The following is a 12573-nucleotide window of genomic DNA, read 5'->3' on the forward strand; positions in this document are numbered from 1 at the left end:
AGTTTTAGATCCCGATGCTTCACTTCAGGATTACTGTATACCTTGGACCTTCTTATTGACGATGAAACACAGAAATTGCATCCGAATTTAATACAAAAGGCACAATGCCGACTTAAGTACAAAAGGACTGGCACTTTCACTTTCTATGATTTGAACCTCTCCTGTGAGTCCACTTTTAGATTCCGATGCTTCACTTCAGGTTTACTGTATCCCTTGGACCTTCTTATTGACGATGAAACATAGAAATTGCATCCGAATTTAATACAAAAGGCACAATGCCGACATCAGTACAAGAGGACTGATACTCTAACTTTCTATGATTTAACCTCTCCTGTGAGTCCAGTTTTAGATTCCGATGCTTTACTTCAGGTTTACTGTATCCCTTGGAGCTTCTTATTGACGATGAAACACAGAAATTGCATCCGAATTTAACACAAAAGGCACAATGCCGATTTAAGTACAAGAGGACTGACACTCTCACTTTCTATGATTTGAACTTCTCCTGTGATTCCAGTTTTAGATTCCGATGCGTCATTTAAGGTTTACTGTATCCCTTGGACATTATTATTGACGATTAAACACAGAAATAGCATACGAATTTAATACAAAAGGCACAATGCCGACTTAAGAACAAGAGGACTGATACTCTAACTTTCTATGATTCGAACCTCTCCTTTGAGTCCAGTTTTGGATTCCGATGTTTCAATTCAGGTTTACAGTATACCTTGGACCTTCTTATTGTTGATGAAACACAGAAATTGCACCCGAATTTAATACAAAAGTCACAATGCCGACTTAAGTAGAAGAGGCTGACACTCTAATTTTCTGTGATTGGAACTCCCCCTGTGAGTCCAGTTTTAGATTCCAATGCTTCACTTCAGGTTTACAGCATACCTTGGACCTTCTTGTTGTCGATGAAACACAGAAATTGCATCCGAATTTAATACAAAAGGCACAATGCCGACTTAAGTACAAGAGGACTGACACTCTAACTTTCTATGATTGGAACCTCTCCTGTGAGTCCAGTTTTAGATTCCGAAGCTTCACTTCAGGTGTACTGTATACCTTGGACCTTCTTATTGTCGATGAAACACAGAAATTGAATCAGAATTTAATACAAAAGGCACAATGCCGACTTAAGTATAAGAGGACTGACACTGTAACTTTCTGTGATTTGAACTTCCCCTGTGAGTCCAGTTTTAATTTCCGATGCCTCACTTCGGGTCTACAGCATACCTTGGACCTTCTTATTGACGGTGAAACACAGAAATTGCATCCGAATTTAATACAGAAGGCACAATGCCGACCTATGTACAAGAGGACTGTCACTCACACATTCTATGATTTGAGCCTCTCATGTGAGTCCAGTTCTAGATTCCAATGCTTCACTTCAGGTTTTACTGTATCCCTTGAACCTTCTTATTGACGATGAAGCACAGAAATTGCATCCGAATTAAATACAAAAGGCACAATGCCGACTTCAGTACAAGAGGATTAACACTCTAACCGTCTATGATTTGAACCTCTCTTGTGAGTCCAGTTTTAGATTCCGATGCTTCACTTCAGGTTTACTGTATACCTTTGACCTTCTTATGGACGATGAAACACAGAAATTGCATCGGAATTTAATACAAAAGGCACAATGCCGACTAAAGTACAAGAGGACTGAAACTCTAACTTTCTGTGGTTTGAACTTCCCTGTGAGTCCAGTTTTAGATTCCGATGCTTCACTTCAGGTTTACTGTATACCTTCTACCTTCTTAGTGACGATGAAACACAGAAATTGCATCCGAATTTAATACAAATGGCACAAAGCCGACTAAATACAAGAGGAATGACACTCTAACGTTCTATGATTTGAACCTCTCCCGTGAGTCCAGTTTTAGATTCCGATGCTTCACTTCAGGTTTACTGTATACCCGGACCTTCTTATTGACGATGAAACAAAGAAATTGCATCCAAATTTAATACAAAAGGCACAATGCCGACTTAAGTACAAGAGGGCTGACACTCACTTTGTATGATTTGAACCTCTCCTGTGAATCCAGTTTAAGATTTCGATGCTAAACTTCAGGTTTACTGTATACCATGGACCTTCTTATTGACGATGAAACACAGAAATTGCATCCGAATGTAATACAATAGGCACAATGGCGACTTAAGTACAAGAGGACTGACACTCTAAATTTCTATGATTGGAACCTCTCCTGTGGGTCCAGTTTTAGATTACGATGCTTCACTTCAGGTTTACTGTATCCCTTGGATCTTCTTATTGACGATGAAGCACAGAAATTGCATCCGAATTAAATACAAAAGGCACAATGCCGACTTCAGTACAAGAGGATTAACACTCTAACCATCTATGATTTGAACCTATCCTGTGATTCCAGTTTTAGATTCCGATGCGTCACTTGAGGTTTACTGTATCCCTTGGGCATTCTTATTGACGATGAAACACAGAAATTGCATCCGAATTTAATACAAAAGGCACAATGCTGACCAAAGTACAAGAGGACTGTCACTCACACATTCTATGATTTGTGCCTCTCCTGTGAGTCCAGTTTTAGATTCCAATGCTTCACTTCATGTTTACTGTATACCTTGGACCTTCTTATTGACGATGAAACACAGAAATTGCAACCGAATTTAACACAAAAGGCACAATGCCGACTTAAGTACAAGAGGGCTGACACTGTAACTTTCTATGATTGGAACTTCTCCCGTGAGTCCAGTTTTAGATTCCGATGCTTCACTTCAGGATTATTGTATACCTTGGACCTTCTTATTGACGATGAAACACAGAAAATGCATCCGAATTTAATACAAAAGGCACAATGCCGACTTAAGTACAAGAGGACTGACACTCTAACATTCTATGATTGGAACCTCTCCTGTGAGTCCAGTTTTAGATTCCGAAGCTTCACTTCAGGTTTACTGTATCCCTTGGATCTTCTTATTGACGATGAAACACAGAAATTGCATCCGAATTTAATACAAAAGGCACAATGCCGACGTAAGTACAAGAGGACTGACACTCTCACTTTCTATGATTTGAACCTATCCTGTGATTCCAGTTTTAGATTCCGATGCGTCACTTGAGGTTTACTGTATCCCTTGGGCATTCTTATTGACGATGAAACACAGAAATTGCATCCGAATTTAATCCAAATGAACAATGCAGACTTAAGTACAAGAGGACTGACACTCTAAGTTTCTGTGATTTGAACTTCCCCTGTGAGTCCAGTTTTAGATTCCGATGCTTCACTCTAGGATTACTGTATACCTTGGACCTTCTTATTGACGATGAAACACAGAAATTGCATCCGAATATAATACAAAAGGCACAATGCCGACTTAAGTACAAGAGGACTGACACTGTAACTTTCTATGATAGGAACTTCTCCCGTGAGTCCAGTTTTAGATTCCGATGCTTCACTTCAGGATTATTGTATACCTTGGACCTTCTTATTGACGATGAAACACAGAAAATGCATCCGAATTTAATACAAAAGGCACAATGCCGACTTAAGTACAAGAGGACTGACACTCTAACATTCTATGATTGGAACCTCTCCTGTGAGTCCAGTTTTAGATTACGATGCTTCACCTTAGGTCTACTGTATACCTTGGACCTTCTTATTGACGACGAAACACAGAAATTGCATCCGAATTTAATACAAAAGGCAAATGCCGACTTAAGTACAAGAGGACTGACACTCTAACTTCCTATGATTGGAACCTCTCCCGTGAGTCCAGTTTTAGATTCTGATGCTTCACTTCAGGATTATTGTATACCTAGGACCTTCTTATTGACGATGAAACACAGAAAATGCATCCGAATGTAATACAAAAGCTACAATGCCGACATAAGTACAAGAGGACTGACACTCTAATTTTCTATGATTTGAACCTCTCCTGTGAGTCCAGTTTTAGATTACAATGCTTCACTTCAGGTCTACTGTATACCTTGAACCTTCTTTTGGACGATGAAACACAGAAATTGCATCCGAATTTAATGTAAAAGGCACAATGCCGACATAAGTTCGAGAGGATTGACACTCTAACTTTCTATGATATGAACCTCTCCTGTGAGTCCAGTTTTAGATTTCGATGCTACACTTCAGTTTTACTGTATACCATGGACCTTCTTATTGACGATGAAACACAGAAATTGCATCCGAATTTAATACAAAAGGCACAATGCCGTCTTAAGTACAAGAGGATTGACACTCTAACTTTCTATGATTTTAACCTCTCCTGTGAGTCCAGTTTTAGATTCCGATGCTTCACTTCAGGTTTACTGTATACCTTCCACCTTCTTATTGACGATGAAACACAGAAATTGCATCCGAATTTAATACAAATGGCACAATGACGACTAAATACAAGAGGACTGACTTTCTAACTTTCTATGATTTGAACCTCTCCTGTGAGACCAGTTTTAGATTCCGATGCTTCACTTCAGGTTTACTGTATCCCTTGTACCTTCATATTGACGATGAAACTCAAAGATTGCATCCGAATATAATACAAAAGGCTCAATGCCGACTTAAGTACAAGAGAACTGACACTCTAACTTTCTATGATTTGAACCTCTCCCGTGAGTCCAGGTTTAGATTCCGATGCTTCACTTCAGGTTTACTGTATACCCGGACCTTCTTATTGACGATGAAACAAACAAATTGCATCCGAATTTAATTCAAAAGGCACAATGCCGACTTAAGTACAAGAGGGCTGACACTCACTTTGTATGATTTGAACCTCTCCTGTGAGTCCAGTTTAAGATTTCGATGCTACACTTCAGGTTTACTGTATACCATGGACCTTCTTATTGACGATGAAACACAGAAATTGCATCCGAATGTCATACAATAGGCACAATGGCGACTTAAGTACAAGAGGACTGACACTCTAAATTTCTATGATTGGAACCTCTCCTGTGGGTCCAGTTTTAGATTACGATGCTTCACTTCAGGTTTACTGTATCCCTTGGATCTTCTTATTGACGATGAAACACAGAAATTGCAACCGAATTTAATACAAAAGGCACAATGCCGACGTAAGTACAAGAGGACTGACACTCTCACTTTCTATGATTTGAACCTATCCTGTGATTCCAGTTTTAGATTCCGATGCGTCACTTGAGGTTTACTGTATCCCTTGGGCATTCTTATTGACGATGAAACGCAGAAATTGCATCCGAATTTAATCCAAATGAACATTGCCGACTTAAGTACAAGAGGACTGACACTCTAAGTTTCTGTGATTTGAACTTCCCCTGTGAGTCCAGTTTTAGATTCCGTTGCTTCACTTTAGGTTTACTGTATACCTTGGACCTTCTTATTGACGATGAAACACAGAAATTGCATCCGAATTTAATACAAAAGGCACAATGCTGACCAAAGTACAAGAGGACTGTCACTCACACATTCTATGGTTTGAGCCTCTCCTGTGAGTCCACTTTTACATTCCAATGCTTCACTTCATGTTTACTGTATACCTTGGACCTTCATATTGACGATGAAACACAGAAATTGCAACCGAATTTAACACAAAAGGCACAATGCCGACTTAATACAAGAGGACTGACTTTCTCACTTTCTATGATTTGAACCACTCCTGCGAGTCCAGTTTTAGGTTCCGATGCTTCACTTCAGGTTTACTGTATCCCTTGTACCTTTTAATTGACGATGAAACTCAGAAATTGCATCCGAATATAATACAAAAGGCACAATGCCGACTTAAGTACAAGAGGACTGACACTCTAACTTTCTATGATTGGAGCTTCTCCCGTGAGTCCAGTTTTAGATTCCGATGCTTCACTTCAGGATTATTGTATACCTTGGACCTTCTTATTGACGATGAAACACCGAAAATGCATCCGAATTTAATACAAAAGGCACAATGCCGACTTAAGTACAAGAGGACTCACACTCTAACATTCTATGATTAGAACCTCTCCTGTGAGTCCAGTTTTAAATTACGATGCTTCACCTTAGGTCTACTGTATAACTTGGACCTTCTTGTTGACGATGAAACACAGAAATTGCATCCGAATTTAATACAAAAGGCAAATGCCGACTTAAGTACAAGAGGACTGACACTCTAACTTTCTATGATTGGAACCTCTCCTGTGAGTCCAGTTATAGATTCTGATGCTTCACTTCAGGATTATTGTATACCTAGGACCTTCTTATTGACGATGAAACACAGAAAATGCATCCGAATTTAATACAAAAGCCACAATGCCGACTTAAGTACAAGAGGACTGACACTCTAATATTCTATGATTTGAACCACTCCTGTGAGTCCAGTTTTAGATTACGATGCTTCACTTCAGGTCTACTGTATACCTTGGACCTTCTTTTGGGCGATGAAACACAGAAATTGCATCCGAATTTAATGTAAAAGGCACAATGCCGACATAAGTACAAGAGGACTGACACTCTAACTTTCTATGATATGAACCTCTCCTGTGAGTCCAGTTTTAGATTTCGATGCTACACTTCAGTTTTACTGTATACCATGGACCTTCTTATTGACGATGAAACACAGAAATTGCATCCGAATTTAATACAAAAGGCACAATGCCGACGTATGTACAAGAGGACTGACACTCTCACTTTCAATGATTTGAACCTCTCCTGTGATTCCAGTTCCAGATTCCGATGCGTCACTTGAGGTTTACTGTATCCCTTGGACATTCTTATTGACGATGAAACACAGAAATTGCATCCGAATTTAATACAAAAGGCACAATGCTGACCAAAGTACAAGAGGACTGTCACTCACACATTCTATGATTTGAGCCTCTCCTGTGAGTCCAGTTTTAGATTCCAATGCTTCACTACATGTTTACTGTATACTTTGGACCTTCTTATTGACGATGAAACACAGAAATTGCAACCGAATTTAACACAAAAGGCACAATGCCGACTTAAGTACAAGAGGACTGACACTCTCAACTTCTATGATTTGAACCTCTCCTGTGAGTCCAGTTTTAGATTCCGATGCTTCACCTCAGGTTTACTGTATCCCTTGGACCTTCTTATTGACGATGCAACACAGAAATTGCATACAAATTTAACAAAAAAGGCACAATGCCGACTTAATATAAGAGGACTGACTTTCTCACTTTCTATGATTTTAACCACTCCTGTGAGTCCAGTTTTAGATTCCGATGCTTCACTTCAGGTTTACTGTATCCCTTGTACCTTTTAATTGACGATGAAACTCAGAAATTGCATCCGAATATAATACAATAGGCACAATGCCGACTTAAGTAAAAGAGGACTGACAGTCTAATATTCTATGATTTGAACCTCTCCCGTGAATCCAGTTTTAGATTCCGATGCTTCACTTCAGAATTATTGTATACCTTGGACCTTCTTATTGACGATGAAACACAGAAAATGCATCCGAATTTATACAAAAGGCAAAATGCCGACTTAAGTACAAGGGGACTGACACTCTAACATCCTATGATTGGAACCTCTCCTGTGAGTAGAGTTTTAGATTACGATGCTTCACCTCAGGTCTACTGTATACCTTGGACCTTCTTATTGACGATGAAAGACAGAAATTGCATCCGAATTTAATACAAAAGGCACAATGTCGACTTAAGTACAAGAGGACTGACACTCTAACTTTCTATGATTGAAACCTCTCCCGTGAGTCCAGTTTTAGATTCCGATGCTTCACTTCAGAATTATTGTATACCTAGGACCTTCTTATTGACGATGAAACACAGAAAATGCATCCGAATTTAATACAAAAGGCACAATGCCGACTTAAGTACAAGAGGACTGACACTCTAATACTCTTTGATTTGAACCTCTCCTGTGAGTCCAGTTTTAGATTACGATGCTTCACTTCAGGTCTACTGTATACCTTCGACCTTCTTATTGACGATGAAACACAAAAATTGCATCCGAATTTAATACAAAAGGCACAATGCTGACTTAAGTACAAGAGGACTGACACTCTAACATTCTATGATTGGAACCTCTCCTGTGAGTCCAGTTTTAGATTCCGATGCTTCACTTCAGGTTTACTGTATCCCTTGGACCTTCATATTGACGATGAAATACAGAAATTGCATCCGAATTTAATGCAAAAGGCACAATGCCGACTTAAGTACAAGAGGACTGACACTCTCACTTTCTATGATTTGAACCTCTCCTGTGAGTCCAGTTTTAGATTGCGATGCTTCACTTCAGGTTTACTGTATCCCTTGGTCCTTCTTATTGACGATGAAACACAGAAATTGCAACCGAATTTAATACAAAAGGCACAACGCCGACTTAAGTACAAGAGGACTGACATTCTAACTTTCTATGATTTGAACCTCTCCTGTGAGTCCAGTTTTAGATTCCTATGCTTCTCTTCAGGTTTACTGTATACCTTGGACCGTCTTATTGTCGATGAAACACAGAAATTGCATCCGAATTTAATACAAAAGGCACAATACCGACTTAAGTACAAGAGGACTGACACTCTCACTTTCTATGATTTGAACCTCTCCTGTGAGTCCAGTTTTAGATTCCGATGCTTCGCTTCAGGTTTACTGTATACCTTGGACCTTCTTATTGGCGATGAAACACAGAAATTGCATCCAAATTTAAAACAAAGGCACAATGCCGACTTAAGTACAAGAGGACTGACACTCTAACTTTCTATGATTTGAACCTCTCCTGTGAGTCCAGTATTAGATTCCGATGCTTCACGTCAGGATTACTGTATACCTTGGACCTTCGTATTGACGATGCAACACAGAAATTGCATACAAATTTAACAAAAAAGGCACAATGCCGACTTAATACAAGAGGACTGACTTTCTCACTTTCTATGATTTGAATCACTCCTGTGAGTCCAGTTTTAGATTCCGATGCTTCACTTCAGGTTTACTGTATCCCTTGTACCTTTTAATTGACGATGAAACTCAGAAATTGCATCCGAATATAATACAATAGGCACAATGCCGACTTAAGTACAAGAGGACTGACAGTCTAATATTCTATGATTTGAACTCTCCCGTGAGTCCAGTTTTAGATTCCGATGCTTCACTTCAGGATTATTGTATACCTTGGACCTTCTTATTGACGATGAAACACAGAAAATGCATCCGAATTTAATACAAAAGGCACAATGCCGACTTAAGTACAAGAGGACTGACACTCTAACATCCTATGATTGGAACCTCTCCTGTGAGTAGAGTTTTAGATTACGATGCTTCACCTCAGGTCTACTGTATACCTTGGACCTTCTTAATGACGATGAAAGACAGAAATTGCATCCGAATTTAATACAAAAGGCACAATGTCGACTTAAGTAGAAGAGGACTGACACTCTAATTTTCTATGATTGAAACCTCTCCCGTGAGTCCAGTTTTAGATTCCGTTGCTTCACTTCAGGATTATTGTATACCTAGGACCTTCTTATTGACGATGAAACACAGAAAATGCATCCGAATATAATACAAAAGGCACAATGCCGACTTAAGTACAAGAGGACTGACACTCTAATATTCTTTGATTTGAACCTCTCCTGTGAGTCCAGTTTTAGATTACGATGCTTCACTTCAGGTCTACTGTATACCTTCGACCTTCTTATTGACGATGAAACACAAAAATTGCATCCGAATTTAATACAAAAGGCACAATGCTGACTTAAGTACAAGAGGACTGACACTCTAACTTTCGATGATTTGAACCTCTCCTGTGAGTCCAATTTTAGATTACGATGCTTCACCTCAGGTCTACTGTATACCTTGGACCTTCTTATTGACGATGAAACACAGAAATTGCATCAGAATTTAATACAGACGCCACAATGCCGACATAAGTACAAGAGGACTGACACTCTCACTTTCTATGATTTGAACCTCTCCTGTGAGACCAATTTTAGATTCCGATGCTTCACTTCAGATTTACTGTATCCCTTGGACCTTCTTATTGCCGATGAGACACAGAAATTGCATCCGAATATAATACAAAAGGCACAATGCCGACTTAAGTACAAGAGGACCGACACTCTCACTTTCTATGATTTGAACCTCTCCTGTGAGTCCATTTTTAGATTCCGATGCTTCACTTAAGGTTTACTGTATCACCTGGACTTTCTTATTGACGATTGAACACAGAAATAGCATCCGAATTTAATACAAAAGGCACAATGCCGACTTAAGTACAAGAGGACTGACACTCTAACTTTCTATGATTTGAAGCTCTCCTGTGAGTCCAGTTTCAGATTCCGATGCTTCACTTCAGGTTTACTGTATCACTTGGACCTTCATATTGACGATGAAATACAGAAATTGCATCCGAATTTAATGCAAAAGGCACAATGCCGACTTAAGTACAAGAGGACTGACACTATAACTTTCTATGATTTGAACCTCTCCTGTGAGTCCAGTTTTAGTTTTCGATGCATCACTTCAGGTTTACTGTATCCCTTGGACCTTCTTATTGACGATGAAACACAGAAATTGCATCCGAATTTAATACAAAGGGCACAATGCCGACTTAAGTACAAGAGGACTGACACTCTCACTTTCTATGATTTGAACCTCTCCTGTGAGTCCAGTTTTAGATTCCGATGCTTCACTTCAGGTTTACTGTATCCCTTGGACCTTCTTATTGACGATGAAACACAGAAATTGCAACCGAATTTAATACAAAAGGCACAATGCCGACTTAAGTACAAGAGGACTGACACTCTAATACTCTTTGATTTGAACCTCTCCTGTGAGTCCAGTTTTAGATTACGATGCTTCACTTCAGGTCTACTGTATACCTTCGACCTTCTTATTGACGATGAAACACAAAAATTGCATCCGAATTTAATACAAAAGGCACAATGCTGACTTAAGTACAAGAGGACTGACACTCTAACATTCTATGATTGGAACCTCTCCTGTGAGTCCAGTTTTAGATTCCGATGCTTCACTTCAGGTTTACTGTATCCCTTGGACCTTCATATTGACGATGAAATACAGAAATTGCATCCGAATTTAATGCAAAAGGCACAATGCCGACTTAAGTACAAGAGGACTGACACTCTCACTTTCTATGATTTGAACCTCTCCTGTGAGTCCAGTTTTAGATTGCGATGCTTCACTTCAGGTTTACTGTATCCCTTGGTCCTTCTTATTGACGATGAAACACAGAAATTGCAACCGAATTTAATACAAAAGGCACAACGCCGACTTAAGTACAAGAGGACTGACATTCTAACTTTCTATGATTTGAACCTCTCCTGTGAGTCCAGTTTTAGATTCCTATGCTTCTCTTCAGGTTTACTGTATACCTTGGACCGTCTTATTGTCGATGAAACACAGAAATTGCATCCGAATTTAATACAAAAGGCACAATACCGACTTAAGTACAAGAGGACTGACACTCTCACTTTCTATGATTTGAACCTCTCCTGTGAGTCCAGTTTTAGATTCCGATGCTTCGCTTCAGGTTTACTGTATACCTTGGACCTTCTTATTGGCGATGAAACACAGAAATTGCATCCAAATTTAAAACAAAGGCACAATGCCGACTTAAGTACAAGAGGACTGACACTCTAACTTTCTATGATTTGAACCTCTCCTGTGAGTCCAGTATTAGATTCCGATGCTTCACGTCAGGATTACTGTATACCTTGGACCTTCGTATTGACGATGCAACACAGAAATTGCATACAAATTTAACAAAAAAGGCACAATGCCGACTTAATACAAGAGGACTGACTTTCTCACTTTCTATGATTTGAATCACTCCTGTGAGTCCAGTTTTAGATTCCGATGCTTCACTTCAGGTTTACTGTATCCCTTGTACCTTTTAATTGACGATGAAACTCAGAAATTGCATCCGAATATAATACAATAGGCACAATGCCGACTTAAGTACAAGAGGACTGACAGTCTAATATTCTATGATTTGAACCTCTCCCGTGAGTCCAGTTTTAGATTCCGATGCTTCACTTCAGGATTATTGTATACCTTGGACCTTCTTATTGACGATGAAACACAGAAAATGCATCCGAATTTAATACAAAAGGCACAATGCCGACTTAAGTACAAGAGGACTGACACTCTAACATCCTATGATTGGAACCTCTCCTGTGAGTAGAGTTTTAGATTACGATGCTTCACCTCAGGTCTACTGTATACCTTGGACCTTCTTAATGACGATGAAAGACAGAAATTGCATCCGAATTTAATACAAAAGGCACAATGTCGACTTAAGTAGAAGAGGACTGACACTCTAATTTTCTATGATTGAAACCTCTCCCGTGAGTCCAGTTTTAGATTCCGATGCTTCACTTCAGGATTATTGTATACCTAGGACCTTCTTATTGACGATGAAACACAGAAAATGCATCCGAATATAATACAAAAGGCACAATGCCGACTTAAGTACAAGAGGACTGACACTCTAATATTCTTTGATTTGAACCTCTCCTGTGAGTCCAGTTTTAGATTACGATGCTTCACTTCAGGTCTACTGTATACCTTCGACCTTCTTATTGACGATGAAACACAAAAATTGCATCCGAATTTAATACAAAAGGCACAATGCTGAC

This window comes from Schistocerca americana, chromosome 10 (genome assembly GCF_021461395.2).
Source record: "Schistocerca americana isolate TAMUIC-IGC-003095 chromosome 10, iqSchAmer2.1, whole genome shotgun sequence".
Classification (NCBI taxonomy): domain Eukaryota; kingdom Metazoa; phylum Arthropoda; class Insecta; order Orthoptera; family Acrididae; genus Schistocerca; species Schistocerca americana.